Here is an 18,672-nt window from a genome sequence, read left to right on the forward strand (position 1 = left end):
AGTAGACATCATGATGGAATTAGACATGCAAGGGTTTCATTGAGGGCGGCAGAAAGAAAGCATGAAGAACTTTCAGGACACATGAGGGTCTGATTCTTGTAGGAATAAAGTTGGGAGGAAGAAGGAGTACAAAAAGTCTCAGACTGCACTGCACCTCCAAGAAAGTTGCTGCCAGGCCAACGTGAGATCTTCAAGCTAGAGTCACCCATTGGAAGAGTCCCTGGTCCCTGCCATGATTAGTTTTGGCTGAGAGCAGTCCAGGAGAAACATGACCTCCAAGCTTATTTCTCCTTGTCCACTTGATACACACAATATGGGAACTTTGGATCCATGTGTTAAAGAGCCAAAGATGGAGGAAGCATCTTTGACCAAAGATTAAAGAAGCCCATCACTTGCAAAAGGGCTGCCCACCAATCAGAAACAACCATTTAGGACATCACTTGAGTGAGAAATAATCTTCTGTGTGTTAAACCACTGAGATTAAGGCTTCCTATTAAAACAGTTAGGTTAAGCACTAACCGAATGAATACCATAGCCACATACATCAAATATTTTGGTCTCCATTTTTCAGGAAAGAAAAGTCAATCTAGAGAGATAAGTGACTTGCCCAAACTTATACAGTCTAGATGTGGCAGAGCTGGAATTCAAATCCAGGTCTATCTGATTCTAGACACTGATCTCTCCCCTCCTGATCAGCTGGAAACGCATAGCCCAGGAACATGAAAATATTTCTAGCACCTGTGTGCCTTCCAGACCTTAAAATGCTCCACTCTCCAGAATCTCCCTGAACAAGGAGACAGAATGAGTCCCTAATGGAGCTTCAGGAAGTTGGGAGTCTCTGAACTTGAGAGTAAGGGAAGGGTGGAAGGCATGTGCTTGGGGTGGGCAAGCCTGCCTTCCCACTCGCTCCTCTCTCCAGCTCATGACAGCCCTGAGACCACAACAAGCTCCCTGCCAGTGACAGAAAATCTCATGAGCACTGAGATGCAGTCTATGATGCTTTCCTGTGGGGGCTTTCTCACCCTCCTCACTTCACCCCTGCTCCATCCTGGGAGCCTAGCTCCCTGGGATTTTTCCCAAATAAGCTACCTGCATGCCAGCTTTTGCCCAAGAATCTGCCTTCGGGGGAGTCCAGGCAAAGACAACGCTTTAATAAGAAATAATCAGTTCTTGGAGAGCTAGAGATTTGAACTGGGATTTTAAGTAGAAAGTAGAAATAGCTTGGCAGAGAGAAATGAGACCAAAACCCCCAGAAAGACAGGGAGAAAAATTAAGCCAAAAAGAGAGAGAGAGAGAGGAGGAAAAAAAAAAACAAACCTCCATTTGCCCGTTAGCCCACTGCTTTTTTCTCTTTCCAAGTCCCAAATTGCCTTCACTTTCTCTGAATTCCAATCAAGCCTATTCCAAAGGAGGCAATTTCTGCCTGTGGATGGTCTCACCTCCTTCCAACCCAGAAGAAGATCTCAACACTTTAGCTAAAAAAGACCCAGTGGACATTAGCAATTTAACTGGAAAAAGAAAAAAAAAAAACACTATCCACAGGTCATTGCAGTGTGTTCCAGCTGACACAATAGGTTCACTCACCACCCAGACCCTAAAGAGAATGTGGTCGGGAGACCTGGGGAGACAGTCAGGTCTCTATAGCCACGGATACTCACATGAACCAATGGAGCAACTGCAAAAACTCACACATGTCCCCCTTTTCCCTCAACGACACACAGATAATAATAAGGCGCTTCCCCCCAAATTTCAAAATGAATCAATTTACAAAGCCTCCTGACTGCCTGAGCCACTGGCTCTGTTGACCCTCTCACAGAATCATACAGTAAGCTGTCTTTTGGGGACTGGATTATTTCAGTCAGCATAGTGTCTTTAAGGTTTATTCATGTTGTACCATATGTCAGGACTTCTTTCCTTTTTAAGACTGAATTATACTGCACTGTAGGCATTTACATCTGTTTGTCCATTCACCCATCAACGGCCACGTGAGTTGCTTCCACTTCTTGCCAATGGGAGTAAGGCTGCTATGAGCATATGAGCATATATGCTATGAGCATATGAGCAAATATCTCTTTGAGATTCTACTTTTCATTCCTTGGGGCATATGGGGAAGGAACATTTTTGTAACTAAAAGTGGCCCCATGCTAAGCCTGAAGGAAGAAGGCAGGACTGTTGTTATAAACATCCTTTCACTGCCAGATAAAACTGGTTTCCAATTCAGATTCTGCCTGTTACTCTGCATACAACAGAATAATTAACATTCGTTGGGCACTTACTGTAAGAAAACTTTCTTCTCAGCTCGTCTACATATGGTATGAGCTTTCTCAATCTTCATAGCAATTCTATATGGTATATACCCTTCAGTTCAGTTCAGTTCAGTGGTTTAGTTGCGTCCGACTCTTTGTGACCCCATGAATCGCAGCACGCCAGGCCTCCCTGTCCATCACCAACTCCCGGAGTTCACTCAGACTCATGTCCATCGAGTCAGTGATGCCATCCAGCCATCTCATCCTCTGTCGTCCCCTTCTCTTCCTGCCCCCAATCCCTCCCAGCCTCAGAGTCTTTCCCAATTAGTCCACTCTTTGCGTCAGGTGGCCAAAGTACTGGAGTTTCAGCCTTAGCATCATTCCTTCCAAAGAAATCCCAGGGCTGATCTCCTTCAGAATGCACTGGTTGGATCTCCTTGCACTCCAAGGGACTCTCAAGAGTCTTCTCCAGCACCACAGTTCAAAAGCATCAATTCTTCGGTACTCAGCTGTCTTCACAGTCCAACACTCACATCTGTACATGGCCACAGGAAAAACCATAGCCTTGACTAGACGGACCTTTGTTGGTAAAGTAATGTCTCTGCTTTTCAATATGCTATCTAGGTTGGTCATAACTGTTCTTCCAAGGAGTAAGCATCTTTTAATTTCATGGCTGCAGTCACCATCTGTAGTGATTTTGGAGCCCCAAAAAATAAAGTTTGACACTGTTTCCACTGTTTCCCCATCTATTTCCCATGAAGTAATGGGGCCATGATCTTCGTTTTCTGAATGTTGAGCTTTAAGCCAACTTTTTCACTCTCCACTTTCACTTCCATCAAGAAGCTTTTTAGTTCCTCTTCACTTTCTGCCATAAGGGTGGCAGATATCATCTGCATATCTGAGGTTATTGATATTTCTCCCGGCAATCTTGATTCCAGCTTGTGCTTCTTCCAGCCCAGCATTTCTAATGATATTAACCTTTTTTTTTTTTTTTTTACAGAGGAAGAAGGTGCATGGAAGTTAAGCAGTTTACCTGAATCCTACTAAGTCCTAGAGTCAAGATGTTAATTCAGCCAGCCTGGTCCCAGAGCCCATAAAATGATAATGTAATGAGAAGAAGGAGGAGGAAATGGGGGAAGGGGGAGAAAGGGGAGCAGAAGAGGAGGGAGGGGAGGAGGAGGAGCAGAAAAGGATGAGGAGGAGGGAAGGAAGGATGGTGGTGCCAATGTTGAGGGTTCAGGGGAAACTGGGTTCAAAGGAAACTGAGTTCAGTTACTTCTCTCCTGGGACAGAAGAGGACCAACCTCTGTTTTCTCCATGCTGGTGAACGACATTCAGGATGGTGACGGAGTGAGCTCACTCCGTGTCAGGTGCTGGAAGAACATCTCAATAAGTTAACTCATTTGACCCTAATGACTCTCTAAAGTAAGTAGGTTACTTTCCTGTTTTGCTCACAAGGAAACTGACTTTCCAAATGGCTTCATCACTTGCATAACGTCACGTCGCGAACAAGAAGAGGATCCAGGATCCAAACCCAGATGCTTCAGTTAGCCAAGTCCTCCTTCATCTGTTCCTGTGATCAGTGGTCTCAGCATGAGTCCCTCTCTGAAAAATAAGGAAGGACTCTGAGCAAAGAGCTCATGTGTTCTCCAACCCTTCTAGCACGTTCTTTGGGCCAGAGCAGACATCCCAGGGACATCTGGCAGGGAGGCTATGCAGCATGAAATGTGGGAAGGAGGAAGAGGAAATGCCACAGAGGCTACAGATGAGGAGCAGACTTGGGGGCATCTGGAGAGCTGGCATCTCTGCAGCAGCCTCAGGATGTGTGAGGACCAGAGAAGAGGGAAAGAGGGGCGTGTCACCATAGGAGGCGTGGCTCCAGATTATGAATTAAATCCACATGGAAGTGTCCCGTGAGTCACAAATAAAATTAGAATCATTTCTAAATCCTGTGTATTTTTTATTTTGGACCCTGTTTCTCTAAATCCCACGCTGAGGTAAGACTAAGCCACAAAGAGCCCCCCAGCTTATATTTTGGGTTAAATCAGTTGAATAATATGGGCTTCCCAGGTTGCGCTAGTGGTAAAGACCCCATCTGCCAGTGCAGGAGACAGAAGAAAGCCAGGTTCAATCCCTGGGTAGGGAAGATCCCCTGGTGGAGGGCTTGGCAACCCACTCCAGTATTCTTGCCTGGAGAATCCCATGGACAGAGGAGCCTGGCGGGCTACAGTCCATAAGGTCACAAAGAGTCAGACACGACTGAAGCAACATAGCATGCAGCGCAGTTGAATAATATTAGTTTTCAGATAGTCTAGGTCTGTGGCAATAACTAAAACAGAGATGTCCATCCTCACAGATCAGGAAGGCCAGCAGAGGGCTGGCTTAAATCAGGAAATGGGGTGCTCAGAGACACTTGGAGTTCTGGACATATTACAGCTTCTTTCTCTTTCTTCTTTTACAAACAATGTGAGGGAAAATCCAAGTGCATCCAAGCTGTCCTTTGGTGTGGATATCTGTCCTTAGAGTCTCTCCTCTGCCCTGATCCATCCCTCAGGGCTGGGTCCCCTCCCCCAACTCTTTCTCATCCCCTCTCTCCACACTCCTGCTGTCCTCCCACCATCCTGCTACAATTCAGATGCTAAGTTCAGCATCAGCCCCTTCTCCCTCATTCAAGGCTCCTAAAAGGAGTCTCCCACTCTAGACCCCAGCCCAGGCTTCCATGACCCACCTGAGACCATGGGCTTCCATGTTGCCCTCAAAAAAAACTGATGTTTGGCATCAATTCCTGGACCCAGTGCCCCAAATGACAGATGCTTGCCTCAAAGCTCACTGTCTCTAACCCCTTCTTTCCTCTTACCTAATGTTCTCCAGTCTTCAGAAGCTCTCTTTATTTCCCAGAATCAAGATTGCCAGGAGAAATATCAATAGCCTCAGATATGCAGATGATACCACTCTTATGGCAGAAAGCCAAAAGGAACTTAAGAGCCTCTTGATGAAAGTAAAAGAGGAGAGTGAAAAAGCTGGCTTAAAACTCAATATTCAAAAAATGAAGATTATGGCATCTGGTCCCATCACTTCATGGCAAATAGATGGGGAAACAATGGAAAGAGTGGGAGACTTTATTTTCCTGGGCTCCAAAATCCTTGCAGATGGTGACTGCAGCCATGAATTTAAAAGATGCTTGCTCCTTGGAAGAAAATCAGTGACCTACCTAGACAGCATATTAAAAAGCAAAGACATTACTTTGTCGACAAAGGTCCATCTAGTCAAAGCTATGGTTTTTCCAGTAGTTATGTATGGATGTAAGAGTTGGACCATAAAAAAAGCTGAGCACCGAAGAACTGATGCTTTTGAACTATGGTGTTGGAGAAGACTCTTGAGAGTTCCTTGGACTTCAGGGAGATCAAACCAGTCAATCCTAAAGGAAATCAGTCCTGAATATTCATTGGAAAGACTGATGCTGAAGCTGAAGCTCCAATACTTTGGCCATCTGATGCAAAGAACTGACTCATTGGAAAAGACCCTGATAATGGTAAAAGTTGAAAGTAGGAGAAGGGGATGACAGAGGATGAGAAGGTTGGATGGCATCACTGACTCAATGGACATGAGTTTGAGCAAGCTCTGGGAGTCGGTGATGGACAGAGAAGCCTGGCATGCTGTAGTTCATGGGGTTGCAAAGAGTCGGACACAACTGTGTGACTGAACTGAACTCAACTTCATTTTCCAATGGCCCATATTGATTGATATCAAAACATTTACATGTAACATGCACAAAAGTTGGAAAATAAGAAAAAGAACAAAGGAAACTGATCGCACTCCAATCCCTCTACTCGGGGATCACCACCATTCCCGAGGTATTAGGGCACTTGATGTTCATAACCATACTGGAAAAGCAGAGATATGGATATTATTAGCTTAATGCTATTTCACTTAAAATTTGGGTGAAATATCTGGGCCCCTGACAGAGTAATTTACCTAAGGTCACAGAACAAGGTGTCAATACCTTGAAATGTAGTTAAAATCTGGAGGATGGACTTCCCTGGTGGCACAGTGGATAAGAATCCACCTGCCTGTGCAGGGGACGCAAGTTTGATCCGTGGTCTAGGAAGATCCCACATGCCACAGGGCCACTAAACCCATGTGCCACAACTACTGAGCCTGCACACCGCAACTTCTGAAGCCCGCGTGCCTAGAGCCTATGCTCTGAGGCAAGAGAAGCCACCACAGTGAGAAGCCTGAGTGTCACAGTGAAGAATAGCCCTGCTTGTTAGGTTAGAGAAAGTCCATGTGAAAGCAAGAAAGACCCAGTGCAGCCAAAAATAAGTAAATAAATAAATAACCATAATCTAGAGGATGTTCATGGGTTCTGGGACTGACATGCTAGATCCGAGTTGCTAAGGCACTGTCCTAATCTGGAGCTTAAAAGCAGAGTCTGAGAAAAGAACTGGGGTGCAGGGAGTCTATTAGGGGGCTGATCCCAGAAGCACAATAAGGTGGGGGCAAAGCGAGGCAGGGAAGGGAGGCAAGCCATGAGAGGTGCATCAGTGAGCAGGTTACCACTGGGACTCAGCCCCTGGGACCCTCGGAGGAACCACAGAGACCCCGCCTAAGAATCATCCCCCAGGGGGATGGGTAAGCTGGACTGTGTATCCATATGATCCTGTTTGTTCCCCCATCAATTAGCTAACTAACTATAAATATAAATGTGAGTGAGAATATAAAAATCCCATCTCACATGGTCACCCTGCATGATATTCTGTGTGTGTTTCTCAAACAAATTCTTCTGTTGGTAGCAAATGTCTCTAGCAAACCACCATCTTCGGGAACCTTACCTTGGCATTTCTTCTCCTTTTGAAATGATGGAAGGGCTCATGACAGCAGAAGCAGGGTTCCTCTCAGACCCTGAGGGGCCCTAGACCCTCCCTGACAGTGTGACTGGGACTGAGGGTCTCCCAGGACACTAGGAACATTCTGGAGGACCAGGCCAGGATTTGGATTCTGCCAGAGTCTCAAATCCTCAGCAGTGACTCTCCAAGCCTCAGCTGGACTTGAGGCCATAGCTGGATTATCAAAGCACAATAGAGATGGCCCGGGGTCACAGCCTGATGACCCAACTCGGGTCACCAGCCCATCTGGCTCCCCGAGCTACCCGGGACAGGTCCTCTGCTGAAGGGCTCCACTTCCCTCCCCAGAGGCCTGGAAGTCCAAGGGCCCAGCACTTGGACACTCTCTGCTTTTCAAGTGCTCTTCCTTCCTTCCTTCCAGCTTACACAATGGAGAAAGCCCCTTTATCATTAATCACCCGGGGCCTCCAGGGACAGGAACTGCAGGATTTCTAAGCCCTGAAAAGCCCACATCAAAAGCAACTGCCCCATTTGGGTTCGAATTTGCTCTCCCTGAAGCCTCAGTGCCAGGTTCAGAACTTGTAAGATGCAAAGAAATGAGGGGAAAGGGAGAGGAGAAAGAAGAAACTGAAGGGTCCTCCAGGCTCAGCCCTTGGGGTGTTTTGCATGCAGTTTCTTTGTCCCTCACCCCAACAATCTGGGAGGACCAGCTACATGATCCACAGGGCCCAGGACAAAGTGAAAAATCAGGCTCCTTGTTCAAAAATTATTAAGACTTTTGGGGGACTTCCCTGGCAGGCCAGTGGTTAAGACTCCAAGCTTCCAATGCAAGGAGCAAGGGTTTGATCCCTGGTTGGGGAACTAAGATCCCACATGTCATGAGGCTCGATAAAAAAAAAAAAAAAATTAAGACTTTTAGGACAGGAAGACCAGAGCATCACAGCAAGGGCACAGATGTGCATGCTCACGAGGCTGGCCCTGCTCAGTATTTGTAAATATTGAGGTATTTCTATATATTAGGGTATTTCTAAGCTGATGCCTGGTGTCTTTTTTCTGGGCTGTCTCCAATGCCACCCGTCTTTCTGATTTCTTGCTTTCTCATCTCCTTGTTTTATTTATTTTTTTCATTTTCTTATCATGCTCTGAAAATATTTGTGTCAATTGGTTCAGGTCCGTGTTTGTGTCTGCATTCCCCAGAAAAAGGTAAGCTCAGAGAGGACAGGAATCCAGATGACCTCGTATACCACCGTGTCCTTGAGGTCCAGCTCAGGGGAGGCCATGCAGAGAGAGCTTAGAGTTTGGCCATGAGCAGAGGCGTCACTCCATCACATTGGCTCTGTGGACTCGCAGGGTGAGAGGGGCTCCATGCCTGACTCACACCCGCCCAGGGTCACCGTCAGCCCCACTGACACTCCGCCTTTCAGCTCTAACAGCCCCATCACGAGTCCTGCATGGTTTGCCCTTTCGGCCAACTTTGCAGGAAGAGGATATCCTGCAGAAATTAAAGAAAGGTGGGATGTTTAACAAAACCCCATAAATAAGCCCCTGGCATGCCTTGATGAGACTCTGCCTGCCACTAGGTCCAAATGTCACATTTCATTTCCACCCAATGGTCAGAAAGGGAAATCATTTGCAAAATATCCAACCCCCGATCTCATTCCCCACCATCACCACCACCACAGGGCATCCTGAAAAAAAACTTCGGCAAACAGTTTAGCACTGTCTACTGAAGCTGAATATATGCGCATCCTACGCCCCATTCCTAGGTGTATACGTGACAGAAATGCATATATATGTCCACCCAAAGGCATGTGCCAGGGGCTTCCCTGGTGGTCCAGTGGTTAAGACTCCACCTTCTAATGCAAGGGGTGCGGGTTCAATCCCTGGCTGGGAGCTAAGATCCCATATGCCTCCCAGCCAAAATATCAATACATAAAACAAAACCAACATTGTAACAGATTCTAAAGACTTTTAAAAAATGGCCCACATCAAAAAAAAAAAAAAAGGCATGAAGGTTCCTAGCAGCACCATTCATGAAAATGACCCAAATGCCCATCAACAGTAGATAGATAAATTATAAATGAGATCCCGTGCAGTATGAGAATAAATAATCTACAACCAAAGCAACAATATGCATGAAACTTATAAACATAATATTGAGCAAAACAGGCCAGAGTCAAAAGAATACATGTTGCATGATTCTGTTTGCATGAAGTATAAAACTGGACAAAACTAATCTCTGCTGTTGGTAGTCAGGCTAGTCCGGTAGGGGGTGCGAATGGAGTGACCAGAAGACCTAGGGGGTGCCTGGGACCACCATCTTCTGTTTTCTGGTGTGGATACTTACATGTTTACATGGGTGTTTTCACTTTGTGAAAATAAATGCACTCTTACAGTTAGGAAACATGCATTTCAAGTCAGTTATTCTTCAATAAGAAGTTGAAGACATTATTGAAAAACGAAAAATCCTAAATGTTTAGCAAAGTTTGAGTTGTACGTATGAGCAGATCCCAAAGGGTAAGGGTTGGGGGAGTGGGTGGTGACCATAGCGCTAAAAGCCTGAGTGTCTCTTGGTTCTAGCTGTGTGGCCTCAGGCAAGTTACTTAACGTCTCTGTGCCAGTTTCCTTAATCTTTAAAACGAGGGACACATCAGTCCCTAGCTCATACTGTCATTTTGAGGTTTGAGTGAGGTAATTCTTGAAGAGGGCTTAAAACTGCACCTGGATGTAAAGAGCATTATATACATGTGTGTTTACAGATAGACATATGATGATGGAGACATTAGTATATCCATACATAATAATATGTGGGAAAGATGTCTTTCAAAATATGTTATACATGTATACTTATATACCAAAACACTTAATTATGAGTTCTAAGTACTTCATATGTATCAAGTCATTTAATCCTCCTCTGGGCATTTTACAGATGAGAAAATTGAGACACAGAGAGGCCAAATAACTTCCCAGAGGTCCCAGAGAGTGAGAGGCAATGCTAAGAATTGAGCACATGCTCTTATCCAACGGATCTAGCTGAAGATGGAATCTGAGTTATAATCCATACCCACATCTTGATTGCCTGTGGCAGACCACGAAAAAAAAAAAATTAAGGAGCCATCAGTGGCACCCGATGAGCCAAGAAAACAATCCTCCTGACCAAGATGTGAATTTAATGAGGGAAAGACACAAGCTACTGGAATCTTTGCTGGCGAGAAGGAGGTGAGTCCACTGATGTGGAAAAGGAAGAAAGACATGGTTGCCCAACTAAGATTTCACTTTCAGGATAAATCCACTAAATGCAGATGGTCCACGTGGGCACAAACCCTGAAAGAGTCTGGGCTTCGGTTTTCTCTCTTTTTTCCCCTTCCCTTTCTCCTAAAAGCCTAAAGGAGCCAGGAACGGGGAGGGAGTTTAGAACCCACACACATCCCAGCATGCCAGCCTGTGCCCTGCCGAGCGACTCGACTTGTCTACTGCTTCCAAACAGCTGGAAAAATGTCAAACTGTCATCAGTGATTTAAGTGGGATTTTCCAAAGGTTTCAAAAATATTTCAGAATTCAAAACCTTATCCTTCTTGCAGAAAATAAATCCAAGCAGAATTCCCTGAACAGAGGCATTATGGGACCCGGTTTCCCAGCCGCAGTTCCTCTCGGGGTTGCCATGGTGGAAGCAGGCAGGCTTGGCCTTTGCTATGTTCTCTTTGCAGCTTCAAACAGGTCTTCTGGGCCATTCTCCCCCAACATAGATGCATGAGTGCACATGCGCAGGCCTGACGCTCCCCCAGGATGTATATAGCTCAGTGATGGGATTACCTTGGGTCCACCCACCCACGCAGCAGGCATGCAAAACTTCCAAGGAACAGCATTGAGCCTCACCCACTGCTGTGTACAAGATCCTTACATAATCTTGGGGCTTGGCTCAAAATGAAAATGTGAACCCCTTGTTCAAAAGTACTTAAGAATCTTGAGATGGCAGCAGCAGAGCATTAAACTAAGTCCAGGGTGCTTTTAAGCATGGGGCACTGGGCACAGGTCACATGCCCAGGAAACCAGCCCTTGTTCGCATCGTGGAAAGCTCATCAATGTTCAGTACACACTGGCTGAATGAACATCTTGCCATTGTCAGAACCCACTCTGAGTTTATTCTTCCGGCCCCTAGACTCTTTTTCTAAGATTTGCTGAGTACTTACTAAGTACAGGTATTATTCTTAGCACTTGTGTTAGTGCTATCTTTGTATTGTTAAATTATATATAATTATATTATAGTGGTATAATATATTCACATAAAATATATATATATATATATATATATATATATATATATATATATATATATATATAGTGGGGCTTCCTGGTGGCTCAGACAGTAAAGAACCTGCCTTCAATGAGGGAGACTAGGCTTCAATTTCTGGGTCAGGAAGATCCCCTGGAGGAGAGCATGGCAACCCATTCCAGTATTCTTGCCTGGAGAATCCCATGGACAGAGGAGCCTGGTGGGTTACAATTCATGAGGTTGCAAAGAGCTGGACATGACTGAGTGACTAACACACACATACCTATTGTAATTATATATGTACACATATATGTATATGGGGCTTCTCTGATGACTCAGCTGGTAAAGAATCCACCTGAATGCGGGAGACCTGGGTTTGATCCCTGGATTGGGAAGATTCCCTGGAGAAGGGAATGTATACATATATGCGTGTGTGTGTGTGTGTGTGCTTCTGTGCTTAGTCACTCAGTCATGTCTGACTCTTTGCATCCCTTTTGGACTGTAGCCTGCCAAGCTCCTCTGTCCATGGGATTTTCAGGCAAGAATATTGGCGCAGGTTGCCACCTTCCTCCAGGGGATCTTCCCAATCCAGGCATCGAACTCATGTATCCTGTGTCTCCTGGATTGCAAGCAGATTCTTTATCTGTTGAGCAATTAAGGAAGTGAGCCATTGGGGAAAACATATATATATGTATATATATATACATATATATATGTAATTATAATACTTTCTCTTTAATAAAAATGCCATGATGTAGGAACCATTATTGTCACAGAAGAGGAAACTTAAGCACAGAGAACTGAGTCGCTTGCCCAAGGTCAGAAGTGGGGTTTGATTATGAGCAGAAGGTCTGGCTACAGACTCTCCCATGTCTTATTGTTCTTTGCATCCTCTCCCCTGTTAATCCCATAAAGGGGCAAACGTTCAGTAGACACCTGTGAATTCTGTCAGCTTTGCTGAGTGTCTCTTCTGGACCAGGTTGAGGTCTGGCCTTGGAGAGCAGTGGTGATGGGCCTTCTTCCACAAGCCAAGACCAAGGTGGAGCAGTGGCTGGCAGTCCGGGTTTTGTCTTTGGGTGACATTAAATATGCCACCATCGGCATGACATGGGAATTGACCAATCAGCGTGCGTGCATGCTAAGTCACTTCAGTCCTGTCTGACTCTTTGGAACCCCATGGACCATAGCCCTGTCCATGGGATTCTCCAGGCAAGAATACTGGAGTGTGTTGCCCTGCCCTCCTCCAGGGGATCTTCCCGACCCAGGGATCGAATCCTCATCTCCTGCGTCTCCTGTATTGGCAGGTGAGTTCTTTACCACTAGCACCACCTGGGAAGCCCGACCAGTCGGGGTAGACCCTAAAGACTTGGATGGCCCCTGCTGTGCCTGCCTTATGCCCTTTGGTTGCTGGATCACTGGGCCAAGGGCCGGGGTGACGGTGGGAGAGGGAAGGGGCTGGTGGGCTGCTGCGGCAGCAGGAGAGCCCTGAGAGGCTCAGGACAAGGTGATAGGAACGTTTCCAGAGTTTAACAACCAACAAACGTACTTAGCAGCTGAACGTGTTTGCTCTCTGCTTACCACCCCATGATTACAGAGTCTTCCGTTGTATGTCCTGCTAATTCCAATCTCTAAAAGGCAATTTACATCCACAGACACTTGTCACACCTACAGAATGTCATCAACTGCAGAAATGCCTGAGGGGACCATAGATAAAGGGATGAATGCAGCATTCCTGAATATGATTGAGACTGGGCCCGGCACACAGTAAATGCTCAGTTCACATTTAATATCATTAACATACTAGTTTATTTTCAATTGTTCAGTCTTGTCCAGCTCTTTGGGACCCCATGGACTGACTGTAGCATGCCAGGCTTCCCTGTCTTTCACCACTCCCAGAGCTTGCTCAAACTCATGTCCATTGAGTTGGTGATGCCATTCAACAATCTTGTCCTCTGTCATCCCCTTCTCCTCCTGCCTTCAATCTTTCTGAGCATCAGGGTCTTTTTCAGTGAATCAGCTCTTCACATCAGGTGGCCAAGTACTGGAACTTCAGCTTCAGCATCAGTCCTTCCAATGAATATTCAGGATTGATTTCCTTTAGGATTGACTGGCTTGATCTCCTTGCTGTTCAAGGGACTCTCAAGAGTCTTCTCCAACACCACAGTTCAAAAGCATCAATTCTTTGGCACTCAGCCTTCTTTATAGTCCAACTCTCACATCCATATATGACTACTGGAAAAACCATAGCTTTGACTAAATGGACCTTTTTTAGCAAAGTAATGTCTCTGCTTCTTAATATGCTATCTAGGTTGGTCATAGCTTTTCTTCCAAGGAGTAAGTGTCCTTTAATTTCACTGCTGTAGTCACCATCTTGCAGTGATTTTGGAGCCCAATAAAAAAAGGTTGTTTACTGTTTCCATTGTTTCCCCATCTGTTTGCCATGAAGTGATGGGACTGGATGCCATTATCTTAGTTTTCTGAATGTTGAGTTTTAAGCCAGCTTTTTCACTCTCCTCTTTCATCTTCATCTAGAGGCTCTTTAGATCCTCTTCGCTTTCTGCCATAAGAGTGGTGTCATCCGCATATCTGAGGTTATTGATATTTCTCCCAACAATCTTGATTCCAGCTTGTGCTTCATCCAGCCTGGCATTTCACACAATGTACTCTGCATATAAGTTAAATAAGCAGGGTGACAATATACAGCCTTGACATACTCCTTGACGCAACACCTACTACATGGAGCTAAATTGAAAGCAGAAGCCTTAACCTATAACATACAAGCCATGTTAGGTCCATTGTTCTAGATCCTAAAGTCATTGTATTAGTTAGTTATTGTTGTATAATAATTATTCTAAAACACAGCATCTTAAAATGGGAATCAATAAACTTTTCCTTAAAGAGCCAAACAGTAAATACTTCAGGCTTGTGGGTTGTATGACATTCACTGCAACTACTCAACAGGTTCTGCCCTGGAGTCTGAAAGCAACCATAGACAATGGGCATTCTTGTGTTCCAATAAAACTTTATTTATAAAAACAGGCAGCCTACCCACCTGTAGTTTGCCAACATTTAGCTTCAAACAACAAACATAATATTTCACAGTTTCATGAGTCAGACTCCAGGTGCAGCTGGCTCAGGATTTCTTATAGGGTTACGCTCAAGTGGTTGGCCTGGGCTACAGTCCCCTGAAGACTCATCAGGGACTGGAGAATCCACATCCAAGCTCACCCACATGGTGGCCAGAAAGCCTTGTTCCTTGCCAGGTGGACCCCTTCAACAGCGGTCTGAGCGTCTTCACAACATGGTAGCTGGTAATCTCAAAGACAAAAGAGTCAGAAGTGCCCAAGACAGAAGCCATAGCCTTTTTATAGTCTCATCTCAGAGGCAACATCCCCCTGTCCAGAGTATCCTTTTGTGACCTCTGTATTGAAAGAACAAAATGCTAGCTTCATAAGTGGACTAATACGGTCTTTGATGTTCACTTTGCAAGCTGTGGGTTTGGGGAGGGCAGACTCTGCTTATGTATCACCCCAGGGCCTCGGCACCAGGAGTTAGGCCTCGTTGTAAGTCCTTATGTTAACAAGCATAGGGAGAAGATGAGATGAATGTACCAAGCAGAAAGGATGGCAAAGTTTGTGTCTAAGGGTGTTGGCAAATAGAAAGGAGGCACCATTCAGGTTGAAGCACTGAACTTCATGGCCACTCTTTCCACTGAGAAGGAACAAAGACATATTTACTCTTTGTAAGTTCCACAGGGCTTCTCAGATCAGCTCCCCATGTCTAGCAACATCACCAAATAAATATCAACATGCAAGCTGAGTAGGGAACCACTCCTCCCTGCCACAGGGCCTTTGTACATGCTGTTCTGACCTTTAGAACAACACCACGCAATAGAAATGTAATGTGAGTCACAAATGTAATTCGAAATCTCCTACTGCCCACACTAAGAAAGGTAAAAGAAGCAGGTGAAATTAATTTTAATAATATTCTTTATTGAACTCAAGCTATCCAAAATATTGTTTCAATGTGCCATCAATATTAAAAAATGAATGAAATGGTTTACATTCTTTTCTTTTCATACTAAGTCTTTGAAATCTGGTGGGTGTTTTACTCTTTCAGCTTATCTCAATTTGGACCAGCTGCATTTCAAGCGTTCTATGGTCACATGTGGCTAGCAGCTACCGTATTGGACTGAGCAGCTTTAAAACACACTTCTCCCAGAATTTCACGACTGACTCCATCTCAGCTAAAACATCATCTCCTCCTTGCAGATCTGTGATTGTGCTATCTAAAGTAACAGCTCTCTTATCCCTCTGCATACTAGTTTCTTAAGGTTGCTGTAACAAATTACCACAAACTAGATGACTTGAAACTACAGAAATTTATGGTTCTGAAGACTAGATGTCTGAAATCAAGGTGTTGACAGGGCTATGCTCTCTCAAAAGGCCCTAGGGGAGAATTCTTTCTTGCCTCTTTCTAGCTTCTGGTGATTGTCAGCAATTTTCGGCATTCCTTGGTTTATAGATGCATCAATCCAATTTTTGCCTGTCTTCACATCACCTGTTCCCTTCTGTGTCTGTCTCTGTGTCTTTTCTCCCCTTCTTACAATGACACTGGTCTTACTGGATTCCAAGCCCACTCTGCTCCAATAGGAGATGAAACCCCAATGTGAGTTTCACCTCAATTCATTACATCTTCAAGGGTCCTATTTCCAAATAAGTCTGGGTTCTTAGGTTCTTGGAAAGACATGAATCTGAGGAAGACATCATCCAACTCAGTATACCTTGTATTACTGTTTGTGCTGTTTTGTAGAACTTAATATATCTTAATTTGTCCTCCTTGTTTTCCTGATTGGTATTTGATTGTCCCACTAAAATGTAAGCTCCATGAGAACAGGGTCCTAGCCTCTCCAGCTCATGCTTCCCAGAACTTAGCACAGTTCCTAGCTTGCCGAACAATAAATGTGTGTTGCAAGGAGAAAGGGAGAGGGAGAAAAGAAGGGAGGAAGCAGGCTTTGTGGCTTGACATTTTTAAGAAGGCGCATGGGAATCAAGAAAGGGTTGCTGCACAGAATTTCCCTGGTAGTCTAGTGGTTAAGACTCTACCCTCCCAACGCAGGGGGCCTGGGTTTAATCCCTGGTCAGGGAACTAGATTCCCATCCCCCATTCAACTACATCTAAGACCCAGAGCAGCCAAATAAAAAAAAAGGGGGAATGGAGCTGATGCTAAGGATGGGAAAGCAAGGGGGTGGGGGCATCTTACAAATGGCTATTTAGGGACCAGTCTTTCTATTCTCTTCCCAGAAACTTTAGAATTGGCCTAGCTGGGTCTCCTGGACATCCTCTCAGAGCTATTCATTTCTTCGACTCCCGGAAACCTGCCTTCAACCTGGTTAGCTGGAAAAGCAGCTACTCTGCTAACCAGGAGTGTGGTAGAGAGAAAAGGAAAGAAGAAGCTCTTACAACACCTTGCCCAGATCACACTCTGTGCTATTCAATGGAGGAGCAGCATCTACTGCAAGGGCTTCCATTCTCTCAACTAAGGATGCAAAGCAGTGCTACCACTCAGCTGCCTGCAGGCAATGGAGCAAATTGGAGCAAATGGGTGTCCAGATACATGAGTAGTTGCTGTGATCTCATTGAGGACAGTCTTGGATTTCTTAGCCTTCTGGTTTTTCTAACAAACTGAAATCTAGATTTTTAAATAAAATCACCTAATTAGCAAGTGTTGGCAAGCAATTCAACTTAAAAAAAAAATATTCTGTGGAGACAAAATTTCCCCCCAAAGATGTCTATGATCAGAAAAAAGTGTTAGTCACTCAATCATGTCCGACTCTTTGCGACCCCATGGACTGTATCCCAGCAGGCTCCTCTGTCCTCGGGATTTTCCAGGCAAAAATACTGGAGTGGGTAGCCATTCCCTTCTCCAGAAGTCACCCTAATTCTCAATCTCTCATGCAATGCAATTCCTGTTTGCTCTTAAGAATCTGAAACTTCTTAACAGTATGGATGGTAACAAAGCAGGACTCTGGGCTATAAACTCATGCAGGTAAACTGAACCAAAAAAAGGCAAGGAACAGTCGAAACACCCATGGTTAGGTCAAGCAAACCAAGAACATCTTCTCTCCCTGCCCCAACCTGGTTGCTAGCTGAGATAATGTACATTCGATCTGCTGTATTTTTACTCAAGTCCTCTCCAAATATTTGCAAGAAGTGTGAGGCTCAAGGGGAAGGGAAAGCACAGCAGTCCTGTTGCCTTTGCATGTGTGTCTTTGCGTGTGTGTGTGTGTGTGTGTGTGTGTGTGCACTCAGTTGTGTTCAACTCTTTGCGACCCCATGGATTGTAGCCCGCCAGGCTCCTCTGTCCATGGGGATTCTTCAGGCAAGAATTCTAGAGTGCATTGCCATTTCCTACTCCAGGGGGATCTTCCCGACCAGGGATGGAACCCAAGTCTCTTGCATCTCTTGCATTGGCAGGCCCATTGCCTTTACCTTTGGCCAAACCAGGGACTAGTCTTCCAGTAACTTCCTCCCAGACCCTTACACCACCTCCCCCAATCACCCAAAGGCCCTGATCTTCCTCCCAGAGGAGGGATAAATATTAGATGGGGCTCCAGCCTGGGCTTTTCCAAGCTCTCTAAGTCTTGTTTCCCCTTCTCTAGGGCTGGGTCATACCCCACTTTTGTGCAGATTAGAGAAATCTGCTTTTCCTTGAGTGCAGCCCTGAGCACGGAAAGACCGGACTTCAGAGCCTCTTAGTTCTTCAGTTAGGTGCCCTTGTTCCAAAGCATCCTGCACAACCAGACGCGGGCACCCTAAGCTGGTCTCTCCCTCATAGGTCTATTGTGAGAATTAGATGTGATTTTGCGTGACTATGCTTAACACAACTATTTGGTAATAATAACTCAACATGTTATTCTTTTATCTTGAATTTTTTACATACTCTTCAACAGACTTTGGTAAACCCTAAACCAATGCAGCTTTTAGGAAACTGAACATAATATTAGGTAGTGTGGAGACAGAGAATTAGCTAACATTATTAAATAGTGAGAAACATTTCCTTTTCAATTCTCTCATCTTCTAGAAAGATTCAGTATTTGACATTCCCAGCACTTGCTAAAGGGAACAACAGAGGACAAGATGGCTAGATGGCATCACCAACTCAATGGACATGAGTTTGAGCAAGCTCTGGGAGATGGTGAAGGACAGGGAAGCCTGGTGTGCTACAGTCCATGGGTCGCAAGTCAGACACGAATGAGCAACTGAAAAACAACACTAGCTAATACACACACACACACACGCACACACA

This window comes from Bos mutus, chromosome 18, assembly GCF_027580195.1.
Source record: "Bos mutus isolate GX-2022 chromosome 18, NWIPB_WYAK_1.1, whole genome shotgun sequence".
In the NCBI taxonomy this organism is placed as follows: domain Eukaryota; kingdom Metazoa; phylum Chordata; class Mammalia; order Artiodactyla; family Bovidae; genus Bos; species Bos mutus.